General features: G+C 46.3%; 1 protein-coding gene across 3 annotated transcripts in view; it reads left to right on the forward strand.

The window, feature by feature from the left end:
• The first annotated feature begins 338 nt into the window (after positions 1 to 338).
• The window catches only part of LOC100120812 (venom metalloproteinase 3-like), a 77,632-nt gene continuing 58,795 nt past the window's right edge, over positions 339 to 19,175 (forward strand). For 2 of the 3 annotated variants that reach the window (XM_032597141.1, XM_032597138.1), the window contains exons 1-2: positions 500 to 954; positions 3,229 to 3,544. The gene's annotated coding sequence lies outside the window, so the exon portion shown is untranslated. Of the gene's footprint in view, positions 955 to 3,228; positions 3,545 to 19,175 lie in introns of all 3 variants that reach the window. The other variant, XM_008211383.4, reaches the window with a different exon arrangement.

The following is a 19,175-nucleotide window of genomic DNA, read 5'->3' on the forward strand; positions in this document are numbered from 1 at the left end:
CAAACAGCGAACAATGCAAACGAAAACACCCGATGACTCCCATTCTAATTACAGCCGATCTATCAGTCCACCAATCAAAGGTCGAGCGATTGCCTTCCTCTCCCGAAAAAAAACCCATCCATCTCGCTCGTGTCTAGCCTCGCTTCCGCGCGTCAGAGTCCCCCGAAAAGACAATGCGCGATATATTCGCTTCTGCTGGGTACAAACGGAGATAGTCAGCAACAAAAGCCGCCAGTCTCCATCGGAGCAGAGTAGACTGCAGCAGTGTACGGCCTCGGTGCAAAGTCTCCCTCTTGCCGGCGCAGCGGGTCGTGCAACGATCTTAGCGCGTGCACAATCACTCGTCGTTGGTGCGGGCTATGTGTACAGCTTGAACACAGTCCCCACCGTTGGGACCCACAGCCGGTCGGCGCTTTTCCCCCCACCTCTCGGGCCTCTCTCGGCGAAGTGAGCGCGCGCGGCCGTTTTGAGCTACGAGGACTCGGCGCTACGCTGGCCCGCAGTTAGACCGAGACCGTTCGCGCATTCGCATTAAAATTTTGTACAGAGAGCCCGGAGCTGAGCAGCAGCAGTCGAGAGAGCGTGCTGCAGAGACTTTCGACGCGCTGCCGGCCTCTCTGCCCACTGCTCTTTCTCTCTCTCTCTCTCTCTCTCTCCTCCTCGCCTCGTTCGTTTCTTACCGATTTTTCGCGCGAGAGGATCGAGTTTCCCGGTGTGCCGCGTTTCTCGATTTTCGAAAAGCCCGCCGTTCAGTTGTGACTAGTAATACGCATGACAGAGTGAACACACACTAGAAGAAGGAGAAGAGGAAGAAGAAGAGCCGAACACGGCAGTGAGAGCACAGCTGGAAAACGCTGCTGCCCCCGTAGCAGCCGCAGCAGCGTCGAAAGTCCACGGGAGCGAAAAAAGCGAGGGTTTACGTAAGGAGCGCCAAGCTCGAATTATACACCACACGTAAGTTTCATAACTCTTTCCGAGTTCGCGCCGCTGCTTGCCAGCCGGCGCGAAAGCTATCTCGAATCGGCCCCGGTATTATACACGATGTATAAAAACCGATCTCGCGAAGCCAGTGACGTTCGACAGATTTTTTCTCCTTCAAAATCGAAGCGTCGGGCAGAAGCGCGCGCTAATGTAGAGAGAGAGTGAGAGAGAGAGAAAGGTGAAAGAAAGGGGATAAAAAAAAGACACACGCGAACGCACAAAGGAGGATCGAGAGATTACGGCGCCGGGCAATATAATGCGGGAAGCGTGTCCTCGTGAAAAAGAGAAACGCGTTACCAGATCGTCTGCGTGTGTATACGTGTATACATTGACTAGGGCAGAGTGAAAGAACGGCGGGAAAATGCCGATGCAATTTGATCCTTGATATAAGGATATCGTATTTTTGGGGCGGAAATCGGTTAATTACGCAATCCGTGTTTTTTGCCGCCCGAGACCCCGATCGCGAGGCATCTCTTATATAGTAATCGCGTGTGACGTGCGCGTAAACGTCAGGAAAGGCTCATGATCGGTATGTTAATCCGGGGCCTTTTTAACGCACGGGATAATGAAATTGAAATCTCATAGAAAGTACGACACGCTAGCGCTACGCGAGTGTAAAACTAAATAATTAACGCGGTTTATATAATCCCGCGGGGAGAGGAGGTGTTCGCGTGCGCGCATGTCGAATCCTACACACACACACACACACGCACGCATGCGTGTTCTTTTTTTTTTCTTTTCGTGCAGGAAAGTAGGCATGGATGTGTCGGTTAGTCGAGTTATTAGCGCAAAAAACGCCAGGAGCCGGGCTTTATTACACGAGGAAAGGAACGGCTGGATGCATCGATAAAACGCGCGTTATGGCTGCTAAAAAAGCGCTCGCATGTGTGCGTGTATTACAGATACGCGCAGCTCTTGCGTAATTCGCTGTAGGCTATACGGTCGATTCAAAAGCGTTTCCAAATCCGCGACGGAAGGAACCATTATAATCGTTGCGTAAATTCGTTATTCGCGAGCGAGGGGAAAGAAATAACGAGTTTCCCGAAATAGCCGGTTAATCATCGTCGTACACTCACCTTACGCTCGAAAATAAATAGCTCGCTAAAGCGCGAATAATCGCCGGTCAAACAAAGCATAAAAAGCTCTTTCCGCGCCGATAACACCGCTGCAACGGTTATTATGCGCTTGTCGCGCGCGCGCGCGCGCTCTGTTTCCCAACTTCACAATACATATAGATATGTGCATGGTGTACCTCGCGGCAGGTGCTTCGAAAAAAGAGCCGCCGAAATGCATACGCGTGAGCGCGAGGCGCGTCCTTTTACCGTTGGCTTTCTGGAAAAGCGCGGACGTGCGCATCCTGATAAGCCCAAGCGTAAGCGTGCGTGTGAGTCTTACATGCGTTTTGTGCGTGATATGCTTTTTGCGGGGCTTCTCTCGAATGAATGCGTGTAACTGTCGCTTTGCGCAACTGGGAGGACGAGTTTTCGGACGTCTCTGTGCCGTAGATTATTGTCGTTGATCGGAGGGGAAACTCGTTCTTGCTTTTCGTGTGTTATGCGCGCGAGTTTCGAAAATTTCGGTGTGCTGTACTGTACTTTTCCATTATGTACATGCTCGGAGGAATGTCGCTGTGTGATTTAGTCGGATAGGGAGGAGTTACGCAGAAAAAAAGTTTTGTATTTTGTACCTAGTGATATCACGTACCTTGGATGTTACATAAATGGCGCGTGTAGTGCGTTCTCACATATTATATGAGTTTTAATTGTTCTCGAATGCTAAATCGAATATTAAAATTTATAAATCCGTTCGTTAGCGGATAATTAGTCGATGGCCTTGGGCAGCTCGGATGTTTAACGATTCGAGATGCGTAAAAATATTTGAACTTCAAATTTGGACGTTACTCGCTATTATTAGTCGTCTGCGCCTTATCTGCGGCCGACTCACTATTTTCGAACGGGTATTGACTGTGATTCACGTACTCGCGCTAAAGTTTCGCCATCTCGCGCTAATACTTTTGGCAACGAAATAATCACGAGCAAACACCGTATGATTATCGCTATTTTTAAACGACGTCGCTAACATTTTCACAGAAAGTTCACAGCGCGCACGTGACATCCTACACCTATCCCCTTCCTACGTTCGCTATATTACATAAAATCCGCATCGGAATAGATTACCCGTCAATGTAATCTGTCGCAAGACCGAGAGCGGAAGTCAGATATGCTAAAATTTCACTCATTCTTTCAGTCTCCCCTCCGATCAAGGCAACGAAGACTCGGAAGGAGCCGCGTAGATCATCGAAGTTCAAAACATCGGCCAGTGGGTGTTGGTGAAGTGACGATCAGGAGAGCCGCAGTGAACAGTTATTATACAAGTTGAGAGAAAGAGACAGATTGAAAAGAGATAAATTGAATCGAGAAACGAATAATCGTGTCCGTGTCGCGAGCGTCGCACTAAAAGGATGACGAGGATTTCGCACGCCGTTACTATGGAAACATGAAGAAGACACAGAGCACGCAGCAACGCAAGCAGGATCGACTTTTGCCCGCCGACCATACATGACGTAAGTTTCTTTTTTTTGACTTTCTTTTCGATTATACCGATCGATGCGAAGAAAAATTTCCCAGTTCCACGAAAATCAAAATAAACATACGCGCTAAGCGAAGCCAAAAAGTTCCCACGGATAACGTCGGATAACGCAACTTCGTACGGTTTCAAATTCGGCTATACGGATAGACAGAGCCCGCGCGTATCTAGAAACTTGATTTCCCACTCTATTTCGGCTGTATATCGACACTCCATTCTCTCTCTTCTTTCCTGGCGAAATTTGCATTATTACGCACTTGCTCTTGCAGGGGCTATCGCGGCTGGCGTTGACGCTGGTCGGTTAATTTTTTCAGCGCTTACATTTACATTTTTATTGGAAAAAATATCGCCTCTCGCGACGATCGCTGCGTAAGAAAAGACTTACAATTGCAAATTCGCGTATATCTAAACTCTGTATTATGGTCGTTGTAAATTCAGATTCGCCGTCATCCGGCTTGTATTTATGATTCCTTAATTAATTTCATTAGCTGAATCATTGTATGAAAAATACAAGCGTACACTTTTCGTCCCAGAGCACGAGGCCCGATATTTAGAACGACTTGCGGACGGTAAATATACTATATATAGACTATACAGCGTTACGCCGCTGGTGCCCCAATGTTGTAATCCGACAATAGAGACATTATGAAATATAATTGCGGGCTCGTGAAGAGCAACGCGCGCGCGCGCAGTCTTTTCCAACTTTTTACCTAACTAGCTGTTTATATTTCGCAACGTCGCTTTATATATTTCGCATTCGCCGATCGTCCAAACTTTACGAACTGTTTGCCCAGCAAACCATCGCGCACCCCCCTCTCTCTCTCTCTCTCTCTCTTCAGTCGTCTAAGCACAAAACTCAACCGCGAGCACAGTCCAGGCGGACATATATTTACCCAATGAGTCGCGTGCCCAAGAGAGAGAGAGAGAGAGAGAGAGAGAGAGAGAGAGAGAGAGAGAGAGAGAGAGAGAGAGAGCGAGAGAGAGAGAGAGAGAAAGAGAGTAGACCGCGCAGAAAAGGAGCCCGCGAAGAACAAATAACGCGCAGACACCTGACTCACGCAAGGGACAGTATACGCGCGCGCGTGTTTACTCGACGCACACAAACGCGGAGGACTATCCAGGAAGCCGTATTGTGCATTATCGGCTATCCGACAGGCGAAAGTCGGAAGTTGGAAGGATCTCCCTCTCCACCTCTCTAGTCTATCAATTATGGCTGCCTTTCGCGAGCGGAGTGATAAAATGCAGATTCGCGCGCAGTTTAACGTTTCCCGCAGTCCATTGTGCGGTTCTGGGACACTTGTTCCCGCGGTGGAATCCGTGGCGAAAGCATAATTCCAATCCGCGTGATAAGAGCGAGGGAGAGCGTTGATCTCTGTGTATATATATATAGACGTCCGCGAGGAGAAATTTTCGATCGTCGGAGACGGCGACCTCGCGAGTACTTAGAGCTCGAGTTCCAGAACCGGCGAGCGAGCGCTTTTATTGGATCGTTAAGCCAAGAGAGAGAGAGACGCCTATCGATTGTCACTTTCGACTTTCTTTTCCTCCGCGGCGTAATTAAGTCATACATCGCTGCCTGATAAGGTGTCGATCGAACGCTCCTCTAGCGTATAATATAATGTATAATAAGCGATTTCCCGGGCGGACGATTTTTCAAGGTTGACGATTTTTTTTTTCGACGGCTACACCGTCGCGTCGCTCAGCATCACACAGCGCAGCGTAGTGGCAAGGACCGGGAGAGCGAGTGTGACAGAGCTGCGTCGTGCGTGCCGAGATTAATGTCGCGTACGTGAGCGACGGGTAAATTCAACGGGTGCAGTCGCGTGATAAAATTCGTGTGTATTTTCCGTGCGCTGCCTGGAAGCAAAGGAGCGTGCGCGCGTGTGTACGAGGATTTTATTTTGGCTAATGAATCGCTTGCTGATTTACGAGTTTTTATTCGAAGAATATAATAACCATCGGGTATTTCGTAAGCGTGAATGTATCTTTGCAAATGGCTTTGATAAATACTCCGCCTTATACGTGCGTCTCGACGATACGGTTTCTCCTTTTATCATCGGCTGCGATGTCGAGTCGAGGAATCTGATCCTCCGGTAAACGCGTCATTGGATAACGCGCGTGAGTCACTGACCGTGATGTATATGCAATTCTTTTTATAACCTCTAACAAACCTTACACACACATACACACACACACTCTCGCCTCGAATCAACGGAAAATTTTGGGTGACACGGTCTAATTGCAGACCGTAAAAGAGAACTAATCGGCGTCGGCAATAAAACAACCTTGCGAAAGCGGTCTATGCAAATGATCGCTGTTAACATATCGACTAATTTAAAAAAAAGAAATGCAACGGCGGGCTTCCTATTATCCGCCATAAAAATGTCCTTAAAAAAACGCGGATCCTAGTTAAAATCCTTCCTTTATTCGGCCCGCGCGATCGCGCTTAAGAAAATTAAAGCGCCAAAAACTCGCGCGCAAACCCGTTTTAAACTACCTGGACACGCGCGATAGAAAATGCAGTTCAGCGGAGTCAATCCGTTACCGAAGTCCAAACAGAGGCCACGAGTGTCAGCCGGAAATCGACGAGCCGCCGATTCCTCGCGGCGGCGAGAAAAAAAGAGCGAGAGTCGAGAGAGTGACAAATTAGGACCTGTGAGTTTACACTTATTCACACACACACACACACACACACACATACACACACACAGATAGACACGAAGGCCGCAGGCAAGTAGAGCAGCGGCGCCGTTCGGGCGTGTGTTTTTTTTTTAATCACCGTTTCGTGTGTATACTTTTCGACACTTTCCATTTCAGAAAAAATAGAGACGCGCGAGCGTTTACGCTGTGTTTGAGCCGATGGTTAGCTGGTTTTATTGCTCAGTCTTGGGAATTACTGTCGCGCGCGAGTAGCACCTGCTGAGGTGTTTATCGAGAGTGACTGCGTGAGAGGTTCGAAGTGGTTTGTCAAAGGCAAACGGTTGGAAAATTTAATATGGTGAAATACGGCGAAAAGAAACAACAACCCGCGAATTGAGAGATATTGGATATTATATATTTGTTAGTTGCGCTTATGCAAGCTATAACCGTGTAATGGCACTTGCACAATTTATTATCAGGATAATAATGAAAATAGTCGTCGGCGAGTTTGCTTGTGTATACGCACTCCTTGTGTTTATACATTTATTGTACGGAGTAAGCGGAAAATTGATATTTTCGTTCACTTGAAAAGAATAACGATCTTCCAAAAACTAAGCTGCTGTGATGTAAGCCGGTTATACTAAGAACGAGTCAAGTCTCGAAGCTCGACGTACAAGAGACCAACGCACTGCACACTCGCGGGAACGTAATTAAATCTCAATGTCCGTTCGTGAGGCGAATTTTGCGCGCTCGCGTGCGAACTAGTTCGTTACGTTTATTTTATTCTACGCGGGAAGAGAAAAAGCGCATAAAACATTTCGCCTCTGCGCGCTGTTACGTCACTTACATAATGCGCTCGCAACAGCAACATTTTCACCGGGCTGTATCGCGATGGATAAAAAAAAGCAAAAGCTCGCCGGGGGGACACGTTTTAATTAGAAGAAAGTCCTCGCCCCGGACCAACTGGAAACAATACGTGTATCAAAAGCTCCTAATTAACAGCTAACCATAAACACGTTATTCCGTTCGAGCTCGAAAAGTCGAGCGTAAAAGGGGCAGCATAATCCAGCTTCTCACTCTCCATCGCATTATACTTACCTCTCTCGGCACACGTACACACACTCGCATACGCAGAGAGCCATATAAGCGTGTGTATATGTGTGTATGAATATCATGCGACCGAGTAGCAAGCGATTCCCGAGCACTTTCATTTCTCTCGCTTCTCTGACACAATCCAGGCCGTTACACTTTCCTCCGGCGGCGGCGGCGGTGGCGGCGGCAGTGGCCAAGACGGCTGCGCGGGACCGGTAAGCGAGGGCAGCAACAGCAGCGAGATACGCCATCTAAAAAGGCTTTATATACGTACTCTCGTTTTCGATGTGGCCGAGAGCGCGCTTGCCCGGCGCACCGCAGCGTAACGATCGACCGATATTTCGATTTCGATCGTTACGTGTGTGTTATCTCGATATAATATTACGATTTCGCGGGGGCGACTTCTTGTACCTCCTCCTTCTCTTCCGCCTAATGCGGACGTTTCATTATCTTAACGGCATTGTCGGAGTCGATCTCTCGGGTGCATGTAAGGCGATCGTAAATTTTTAGCGTTGTCCGGGTACGTTTTTTAGGACTAGCCTTTGGCGCCATCGTGATTATTTAATCGCGTTGCGTTGTTGCGAAACGCTGCGATATTTGTCGCGAGTGTCGAGAATTATGCAGTTGACACTATGCAAAAGATAATGGCGCGTTGCTTATTACACGCGCGTTAAAAAGCGGACAAACAATGCCGAGTTCGAAGCACGAGTCAAAACTCGTTATTATCACTTATTTATTTTACATGAGCAGCGATTCAAAGCACAGCCCGTCGTTGTAAACGAGTTTTCGCACAATACCGGTACATACGTTGTACAACAGCGCGATGAAAGTCTCGCGGAGTGAAATTTTAATCGCTTCGCTTATCGATATAATCAAGGACAGTACACAAGTAAACAACAAAACAAACGCGTACAACAACAGAGCAGAGAGCAACAGCTTTGCCGCAGAAATTATCCCGAACGGCTCGCAAAGCGGCTGTACTCGAGAGAAGAAGAATCGTAAAACGTCCCCTCCATTTACAAGCCTAGAGCAGCAGCGCTTTTTGTACCATCATCAGCGCGACGTCGACGTCGGAAGATCATGATCCTTCTTTCCCGGCTTCTACAACAGCTCGGAAGAAGCCGCTGCGACGAGCGACACTTTCTACCTAGTAGTCTGCTAATTACTATACTTCGGTGCACTTGAGAGAGTTTCCTTCCGTCTTCCGCTCTCTCGTCTCTATAGCTCCCCGCTGTACACCTATACAGACTTCTCTAGCTGCGCTGCAGAGAGAAAGACAAGGATATTCGAGAGCGCGTCGTCATAAGCCAGCTGTCGTGACTGAGGCGGATGGGTAATGGCTCTGCGGAGGAGAAGTTTACGAGGCTCTCTGTGCTCTCCACACTGTGTAGATGAAAAGGCCGAGAGAGTATTGTAAAATTATAATAGCCTGCGGACGTTCCGATGTTTACCTCATTGAATTATAAGATCGCGTATCTCGGAACCGTAAATTTCGCTCGGAGAACGATTGGACTATCGATAAGTGTATGGAACACAATGCGAACTGACCGACGCGATACAAATGACTTCATAACTCTCGCGCGGAATGATGACGCTTCGAAATGTGTATTATACAGATAACGAGAGTGTTTCCTTTCGATCGGCAATTTCACTATCGAGATCGAGAGTCCCGCCGCAGCTCTTTTTCTCCCCGTCTCTATTTTTGCCATCGATACAGATCGTCGAGGCCCGAAACTTTTATTTCCCGCGCTAGCGCTTTCACGAGACGAAAGAAGTGCCGATCGAGAGTCAACGGGCATCTTTGTACTCTTGCAATTTTCTAAGCGAGAGGATGATCGATGCTTTTTCTTGCAATCCGGCCTTTGTGCGAACGCGCGCCAGTAGATAAGGTCCGGGAACGATGGGACGCGTATCGCTTATAGTTTCATGAATTTCATCCTAGGCCGTATTGTGCATTATATGAATTTACGATTGGGATTCTATCTGATAAGACGAATTTTTCTCGATCTATTATTTAGGCCTCGAGAGTATAAATCTTTTATTGCTCCCGCGAGTACTTTACAATGCGAGTGTACGTGTACATCCGCGAGGCGATATTGCCATTTTCATCAAGAAAGGTCAACGAAATTTCCAATCGTTATTAAGCCGTGTGCGTGTGTGTGCGCACCTGCACTCGTATACGCGAGTCTTTTGTGCAACGATTTATCCGCGCGTTGGTTTTTCAACTCCGTTTAGTTAACGCGTATGGGTGTATCGCACTGTGTCGGCAATGTGGACTGAAAAATTTCATCTCATATATGGTTATTATGTTATATAGCCACACACACGTACACACATCGGCTCATTTTCTCGCATACTTTCTCTATAAGAATTCGCAAAAAGTTAGCGTTGAATAAAGCCGTAATTACAGTTATTCAATTTTTATAACGATTTTAAACAAGCGTTCAATAATAAAGTAAAACGATGCAGCCGCTTAGATAATTGGCCAGTTATGCGCAGCATGAAATTAGAATGAAACTCGACATTGGCGATGTGTTTTGCAGCGTAATTGCATAGACGACTTAAAAATTACCTGTGCTCCGATCGATTAGCATGCGAAGCCAAGGGTTTTTCCGAAAACAAGACGCGAGACGGCGTGTCTTCTCGAAAAAAGGTCGCAGACGCGCGTATCCGATTCGAGGATTAAAATGGCATATCATATTGGCCAGTATATAGGAGGCACGTGTCGTCGCCGCGGATTATCAGTGCTTCCTCCGAGCCTTATTTACGTTTCGAGTCGCGCGGGAACTTTTCTCTCTATCGAGAGCCGATATTCCCGCGCGCAACTTAAAACTCGTGGAATTAACATTAACGGTTCATCCCGGGGCAGATCATCGCTGCTCGCGCTCGAACTTTCAATTTGCAATTCAGAATTCACCGAGCTGTCAAGCATGTTGTAATGAAACCGTTACCGGCTTCTTACATTTTTCTCCTTCTCTCGACATTATATTCCAGCAATCGGCCGAGCAGAGGGGCTTTTTTTTGATTAAAATCGTCTGGCGCGGAATAGAGCTAACTCCGCGCGCGTGACTTTTTATCGCGATTTCACGCGATTTGTTCGAACTTATCGTTTTTTCTCATCTCCCTTCGGAAAAAGGTTGTTTGGCCGATGGGAAGCGATTTCTTGTATGATCTTCGTATGCGAGATGGCGAGAAGCGTAGAAATATTGTATTATTCTATCAATATACGAATATTTTATTTTCATTCCCACAGCTCTTAGGCTCTTGTTTCCAGCCAGCGAAGATAGGTGGCGCATAGGAGCTATTCCATTTCCCTCATCAGAATTTGTGCGTGGAGTGTAGATATAGCGGTGTGATACCCATGTCAAAACGGTCTTCTTGAACCTGCTTTACTTGAGCTTCTCGTGCTATCATTACGCGTTGCATGATACGTGTTGATGTTTCATTAATTATTTTTTCTCTGCCTCGATAAGACGTACGTTCAATCATTTTTATGACAGACCTCCAAAGTAAACTTCTTAGAAGGTCTTCTAAGGGTTTCGGCGTTTAGTTTTTAATCTTCAAACGTCTAGACTCAAAAATTGCACTATCTATACTATAATTTTTTTCGGACACTCTATTGAACCGCTCGGTATGCAGTATTATTATAACAGCGTTACATAAAGTATCCACGTGTACTTACCAGCTATCTTAAGAATGTGTGCTAAAATAATAAGTTTAATCTATTGGCATGAATTACTCGGATAAGCCCTTTCAGAGATGATTGACAAGTGCTATAAATAGATCGACCGACACTGAATCATAAGCATATTTCACCCACTCCACGACTCCACTCCCCAACCGAGCGTAAATGCATTAGACGTAATAATTTACCAGCAAAATATCAAAAAGCCGACAGTCACAAAGTATTTAAAAATTCAATTCACCGCAGCAACGGCCGAGAATACGGGTGTCTTACAGAGTATCAAAAGACCGCGCGCACACACACACACACACACAGGCGCAAGCCGATACGTAGAAAATCATCAGAAATACCGAGTGGCAAGCTAATCAAGAAAACGAGTTCTAACGACTGGCACACAGTGGGATAAAAATCGACATACAGCGGTGAAAAAACATAAATTTTCGAGCTCAACCATACAGCCTCTCGCGTATGCGCGGTTAAGAAATTCGACTTGTGCGCGTCTGCATCGGCGAAGGATCAGCTGCTGCTGCTGCTGCTGCTGTGGCGACTGACGGACGTGTGTATGGCGACGAGATAGACTCATGCAAAAGTGAATTGGCGGTTTTCTCGGCTCGCTGCAGCAAAACTGAAAGTCTATCGCGCGGGTGCGACGAACAAGTAGAGGAGAAACATTATTTCAAAATGCGGTTAGACTCGTTTCGTACCTCTCGCGCGCATGATTCTGGGTATGAAAAACCAGGAACGACCTTATGATAAAAAGCACAACGCAGTAGTCGGACGAGACATCGCTTCTCCGTATTGAGCCATTGAGGAATCGTTGCTGACGGGGAACTCTTTAATTGGTTTGGATTTTTTCGTGCTACATACGTGGTTTGGATATAGGTATAGCGCGTCCAATTAGTCCCCGCGAGCGCTACTGGCTTTTCACCGCGGGAATAAATCTCAATTTTGTCGTCGTCGATCGAAGTTGCATAATGCACCTATACGCGGAATTATGTACTATAAATTTGGCTCAAGTTATTGTGCTTGCGACACGAATTTTTTCCCTAAGCTGCGTAGGATACTTGGACAAGTACTAAACGTGGATTTAAAACGGAGTTATTGATCTATAAATTCCGGCCGATGAAATTGAAATCGTTGGCGTATTTTGGATTTCTAAAGTAAATGAAAGTCGCGAGTTATAGAGAGCTTTAGAAAGCAAAAGAGGGGAAAAGCCGAGGTGTGAGAAGAAAACGAATTTGATCGATAATGTTGATTTATATATGCCGAGTGAAAATTTCACGGAATTTTCTCCTACACCGCGAAAAAGCAAAGCTAAACTACGTGCGAATGAAAAATGTGGAATAATCACGGTGTTAGGTAAGGCTGTAACAAGCGACGCCGGCGTGCACTTAAGACTGAAAAAAGAAAAGGAGATCACGATTATATTACTTCAAACAGCTGAAGAGTCATCCCGTTGCCAACCCCATAGACATTGCGTAGTCGTTACATCACGCGCATAATTGCAAGGAAGAGAAACACTCGTTCTCCGTGTATAAAATCTCTCGCTGAAACGGCATTTCCTTCACTAATTCCTAAAAATACCCCTTCGACAATGATAATTATCATCTCGGAACAAACGAGGCCAGACACAGAAGCTTGATTGGCCTATAGCGAAGATCTTTAGAGCCGAGAGAAGCCCCTGAGCGAATCTCGTTCTAAGTAGAGGCTCAGGCGCCCGAAGACAGAAAGGTCGGCTCTCCTCGTCGTCGTCGGCGGCGGCAAAGTTCAGCAAACTCAGCTCAACTCGCCACAACAGCTCGTATGTATGTGTGTATGTGTTCACATGGGAGCACCGGCGAAAACCCGCGAAGCTCAACTTCCGTCTTTTCGTAAATGCCGAGCTAAATATTCATGATGGCTTCTTCTCTGCCGTATACACACAACTGGCAGTAGAGAAGACATACGCAGCGGACTTAATGTATTTATATAGCGTCGAGCCGGTGGAAAGATTCTTCGACGCTTTTACGAGGGATCCGATAAATTACGATATTATACGTGTACGCTTCCGATGATTCAGCCTTTCATTCAAGCGCTCGCCGCAGAAATATGAATATATCGACGAGGGATTACATAGTAGGAGCATTTTTATGTTCGAAAATTTCTGCTCGCTTAAAAGCACGCGCTTACATCAATGAACAAATTTCGTATTCAATGGGTTTATTACCGCCGGTTATTCTCATGGAGTTTTCATTCTGAAACGAACTCGATGCGTGAGTCACATGGTATTTGTGAATTCGAGAATGAGTTCACCTTCTTATTTATAGGATAATTTTTGTTTGTACGAAAGTAGCTTGTCGGAGAGTAAACACTATGCTTAGCGCGATGTAAAACGTATTTTATACACCGGCGAAAATGCGTTTGAATAGCTTGTTACGTGAACGGACAGCATAAATCAGTATACCTACTTAGCAGCGTGTACAATTTGGAATAAAACTACCATACACATTGTAGACGAGGAGCTTGCGACACTAGTACATAAATAATTCGTAAAATCCAGTGATAATCCACCAACAGCTCAATGAGTTTCTCCTCTTGCTCACAATCACGTACAGCTATACCTATACACACTCGCCTAATTAATGAACGTCTATCAATTAAGCCACTAATTATACCACATGCGAAAACACAAGCATACGTAGCGTATAATCTCGAATATTGTCCCTTTCGCGGCATTAAGACGTCTATCTCTCTCCTCTTTCGCAAAAGTCCCCGTATACGCCGTATACTATTGAGGAATCTTAATTCATCCTAGACACGAGTGCACAGCTCGACCAATCCGCATGAATTTTAATTCCCTTTTAATTGAACGCACTGCAGTCGCGGATCCGAGAAATTCAAAGGAATCCGCGTTACATCAGCGAAGGAATACGGGCTCCTCGTCGCGATCTGCACTCGTTAGCGAGAACATGTGCCCCGAGAGTGAGCGCGTGTACGTCTGCTGGTTTATGTGCGAGCGAGGACAAAAGTCGCTGGTATAGCCAAGAGAGAAAGAGATTCCGAATTTATTTACTTCGAAGTAGCGTTTGATTAGTGTAGTTGCGCGCGCGGGTTTCTTTTTACGAGACGCGAAATTGCCTGGTATTGCGCGCATCTTCGATCGGATCGGATCGGTGTTGCGAAAACTTTTTTGCATATGATCTCTCTCTCTCTCTCTCTCTCTCTCTCTCTCTCTCTCTCTCTCTCTCTCTCTCTCTCTCTCTACTGGGACATTCTATTTTATTACGGATTCGAATGCGAGACAAGCCGCTGCTCACTGCCTGTACGTAGCTGCTTTTTCTTTATTCGGAATGAACACTTTCATACACTATATGCACCGCGTGGTGTAGTGCTTGTAATATTTGAAAGTAAAATCGTGTCACGTTTTGTAACGCGACCGAGTGTGTGCGTTGATCGTATTACTTTTGTGATTTTCCAATGAAATGAACTTTCAACAAAACGTGATCCTATCGCCCGGGAATTTTTATCGATCTTATCCGTGCGCGTAAGTGCATATAAAAATCCATATGACAACTTTCACGCTCAAGTCGTCGGGTTATTTGTCAACTCGCGGCTGCATTAAAATTCGGATTTCACAAGCCGCGAATCTGATTAGGAGGCATTGACCCCGCGTCGAATCAAGAGCGTAAGAAAAAGAATTCCTACCTCTCTCGGTCTAAAAGTATAGCCTGCGCTGGATACACTTTCCCATTGTGGACTCGAATAAACACACATTCGATTGCTCTATATACTTACTCGCGCACTTCAAAGCCATCGGCGACACACGCGCGAGCGAGAGTCCGGTTAGCGGAGTGTAGTAAGGGAAAAAATTCACTTTCCATAGTAACATTGAGTTCTCGTAGCTCACGCGGAGCTACACGTGAATGTGGGTGGCCGAGCAAAAACTCGGTTCCCTTCGCCGCTGGTGTAAGCGAGTACTTAGAACTCGACTCCCCCGATCACTTTTGTTTTCGATATCGCTACGCGTGTTTTGTCCGTGACGTCTTTGATGGCTTGTGCGGTCTTCTTGGTTCTTTTGCGCCTTGGGTTATGTTTTTCGAGCTTCGCTTCGTTCCTTTTGCGTCTGGAGTCAAGTGCTCGTGGCGCGAGGAGGACGTAGGATATTGTATTCTGGATCGTTCGAAGGATTGACGAGGGATTTCTGAGTAAGCGTTGGAGGTTTTGATTGAGTAAATTAGTACAGAGGTTTCAATAAGCGTATGTTAATTTTAATCAACCATACCAATCTTTGACGGCGAAATTAATCGTTCTAATCGATAATCCTTCATTTTCCGTATAATTACAGAAGATCGCTGCGCCGTGATTTATGGAAGTAATCCCGCAATTATCGATTTTTTTAGAGGAATTTACTCCTTGCCAACTTTCTAGCTCGACGACTTTTTGCCTCAAATTCCTACTTTATACCCGTTCGCACTCCGAACTTTCCGCTGTTCTCAGGTGAAGATTACGACTCCTCCGAGAGAGAACAATATAGATACGTCCTTTTAGCTCATCGATATTTTCGCCGAACTATTTTAACCTCTGGCATGACTCAAATAAAAGCGTGCATTCTTTCAATGTCGCTGCACGAGCTTCTCTGATTATATTCGGGCGAAACGTTCTCTCTTCTCCCTCTTTCTTAAGCAGGCGATTCGCAAACATGCGGATGACGGTCGTCAACGAAAGAGGAATGCCCGTGCGTGTATAGCCTCTGGGGTACGTTTCACCGATTTTGCAATTTGAAAACTGCTGGAATGACTCTTTTTTTCCTCTTATTTTCCAGAAAATCCTTAGCGAGTTTTCTTTGTGAACGCTGAATGCGGAGAGTTGCGCCGTCGCGAAAAATGTGGGAAAAAATTCTACCGCTTCGAGATTCCAAGTGTGGTTTACGTTTGAACTACGCGCGCGCGTCGAGAGTAAATTTGTTTAAACGCGTCAGCGAGTGTTTACGATTGTTGCGGTAATCGGCGAGACTTAACGTGTTGGTTTGATTTTACGTTTAGTTTGTGGTTTTTCCATGCGACGATTAAATTAAGCAATAAAAGTTATACGCGTGAATCATTCCGAGGAGTGTTATCGGTGTAATTTTATGGAAATTCAGCTGCAGCCTAGAAGAATTGCAAATTCGAACTACTGCCTGAAATAACATGAAAGTTCATGTTCCCTGCGCTTAACGCATTACCGGATAACGTTCGCTTTTTGAAAACAACCCGTAAATCACCAGCTCCTTGGATCGTCTTGCATATTCATACCCCAGACACGCGTCACTTTCTCAATCTTATTGTCATCTGTACAATTTCCTCCTCCCGCCGTGGGAAATCTCGAGGAATATAAATTCCCAACTTTGTCATCTCTCCCTCTCGCGAAGTTACATCGATCGCGAAGTAACAAATTGACTTCCAGGCCACCCAGCGATCGACTTCCCAAACTCATTCGGGGCCGCTCGGTCCTTCGGAAAATTCTCGATCCGCCAAAGCGGATTTTCCAAAGTGCTGAGCTTCATGACTCGATTCGAACTTCCGCGCGTTACTTCGAGGATTTTTCTCTGATTTCCTTCGCCCCTCTCTTCTTGAGAAAACAAAACAAGCGATGTATGCAGAGCTTTCGATGCAATCCTGGTCTATAAGCAGAGCAGGAAACGGACGGGAGAACAGAGTTTCCCTGAATACATATACCACATGAGCTACACTGCTCGACTTTTGCATTGCGCCGCACATACTCGCGCTGACTCGCGGAGCTACATATAATACCTATACGTACACACACACACACACATGCGGCGTGGGGCGAGCGAACGGAGCATAGTGCTGATATGGTGAAAGCTGATATTTTGTAACACTCCTGCCATTCCATTCCGTGCGCCGCGAGCTGCCTCTCGCTCGCTCGCTCGGGTGTATAGCTTTTCGAGCCTCGGACTCTGTATAAGCTGCGGTTCTGCGCACGCGAGGAGAAAGAGAGAGATACGTCGATATACATCTTGGGCGTGTGTCGATAGGGAAAAATTTTACTTTCCTCGGTATAATGACGCCTCCGTGGTGTACAGGTGTCTCTGCGGCCGCAGTCTCCCGAGCGATTTATAGCCGATCGATCGATCGATTTTTCGGACGAGAGGGCGTTAACTCTGATTAGGTTTTCGAACCGGAGGGAAATTGCTGGCGTTTAATTTTATTGTAGCGCCTAAGAAAGTCACGAGTGAGACGCGACGGCTTTAAAAGTGTTTTAGGAAGCGGTGCTCTCTGGACTTTTTCCAACACGGGCCGTATTACAAGCGGCTCGTATATCTTCGGCTGTTTACGCGGCGTTGAGTTACACACGAATGGCCGAGCGCCGATAGGTCTGCTTGTGTTATGAGCAAAAATTGAGGGGATATCAATTAGATTGACGAGCTAGTGTAATGGTATAATAATGGGATATAAAGCGCACTGGCATCGGTTATGGGTTTTACGAGGGTGTACAGATACGCGTATACGCCTACTCGTCGAAGGAAAATATCTAGTCCTGTAAGCTTGATGTCGAAAATAAGCCGATTGCGAACCTCCTTTCGCGCTGATATTACGCGCGCGTGTACATGTCCGGTAAACAAAGAAAAGTCGGAAAAACCGCGAGGTAACTCAAGCGCGTAATGCGCGAGGCGCTATTACTTAATTTTTCGAGAAGACGACATTTCGGCCTCATATTATACAGCTATACAGCAAATCTTATCCCAAAATTCCAACACACTAGCTCCTTCGATTTCTCTCGAAAACACACTCCGATTCCCAACGCTTAATAAACAGCGGCAGCAAGAAAGCGATTGAATTCGGCTCGGGAAAAGCACAATACACAAACGGGCGCGGCCGCCTCGGATACGCTTTTTTCCTATTGCTCCTTTTGCTCGCTTCGTGTTCCAGATCACCGCGAGAAGAAATGGAAAGTGCCCGCGCCCACGATCTCTCTCTCTCTCTCTCTCTCTTTCTCTCTGGCGGGGTGTATAAAGCCCCCCTTTTATCCCCGGTGTTTTTCACAGCGTCTTCTTTTTCTTCGCGCGAGCGTGTGCGGTAATTGAGTGAGAGCGAGTTATGAGATTGATGGTTTTTTGCGGTAACGCCCGGTTAACGTTCTATGAGCTGATGCATGCGTGTTTTCGTCGGCTTTGATTTTAGAATATAATATGGGGGAATATTAGCGCGGCGATTCGAGGAATGGTCAGAATGTGAAACCGTTGAGTGATTGGATTCAACTAGGAGAGGACTTTCCAACCTGGCGAACAATTTATTTCGGAAAAATCGCCTTACACTGGCTCTCTCGGTCTATTTACACATACGCGGCGAAGATGTAATAAATTGTACCTAATTAAGAAACTCCATTTACTTTCTCTCGAGTTTTTATTTGTACGAGAGCTTGAGTTTCAGGTGAAAAACTACGGTTTTGCATACAGCGCATTTTTATTATATTCCTAATACTATATCATCCGGACTAATAAGACGCGCTTCGAGGAACACGAGAACAAAGAATTTCGTGCTTCGAAATGTGGCGGCGTTGGAGAACCGCAGCACAGTCGGTAAAACAGTAACGCGCGAATCCCGCGCTAAAGGTTCGCCAAGAACATTCTCTCCGCGCACGCACGAGATATCACTGTATACTTACTTACGACGCATAGATACAGCTAAACCGCGCGCGGCGGTAAAACAACTGTTATTTTTTAACCGCGCGTGGCCGTCAAGGTGCCCATGCTTTCACTTTATACGTATACCTCTCTCGCGCCAGGCGAATAGCCGCTTAAAATCAATTTTCAGCTATTATAGCTCACTTTCTTCGCCGCGGCGCACTTCTTTTATTTCTCTCTCTCTCTCTCTCTCTCTCTCTCTCTCTCTCTCTCTCTCTCTCTCTCTCTCTCTTCTGCGGTGACGAGGGCTCGTTGATGTCGCTCCGGGAAATATCGATCTCTCGGCCTGATAATGCGCGCCGGCATGAGAATTTCGCAGACTGAAATTTCCAACGCGTCTTACGTAATTGATTTCATCTTTCGAGGCCTAATTGGGGCCTTAAATACCTGCGCGCGGATCTCGTGGAAAATCGATTAGCATATTTTCGTCTTCGCGATATATATCGCGTGCGTGTACACCTGTATGTATAAGAAAGACTCGAGGGCGCTTGTGCAAAATTACGTCAGTCGTCGGCAAAAGACGCGAAG

This window comes from Nasonia vitripennis, chromosome 2, assembly GCF_009193385.2.
Source record: "Nasonia vitripennis strain AsymCx chromosome 2, Nvit_psr_1.1, whole genome shotgun sequence".
NCBI classification, from domain to species: domain Eukaryota; kingdom Metazoa; phylum Arthropoda; class Insecta; order Hymenoptera; family Pteromalidae; genus Nasonia; species Nasonia vitripennis.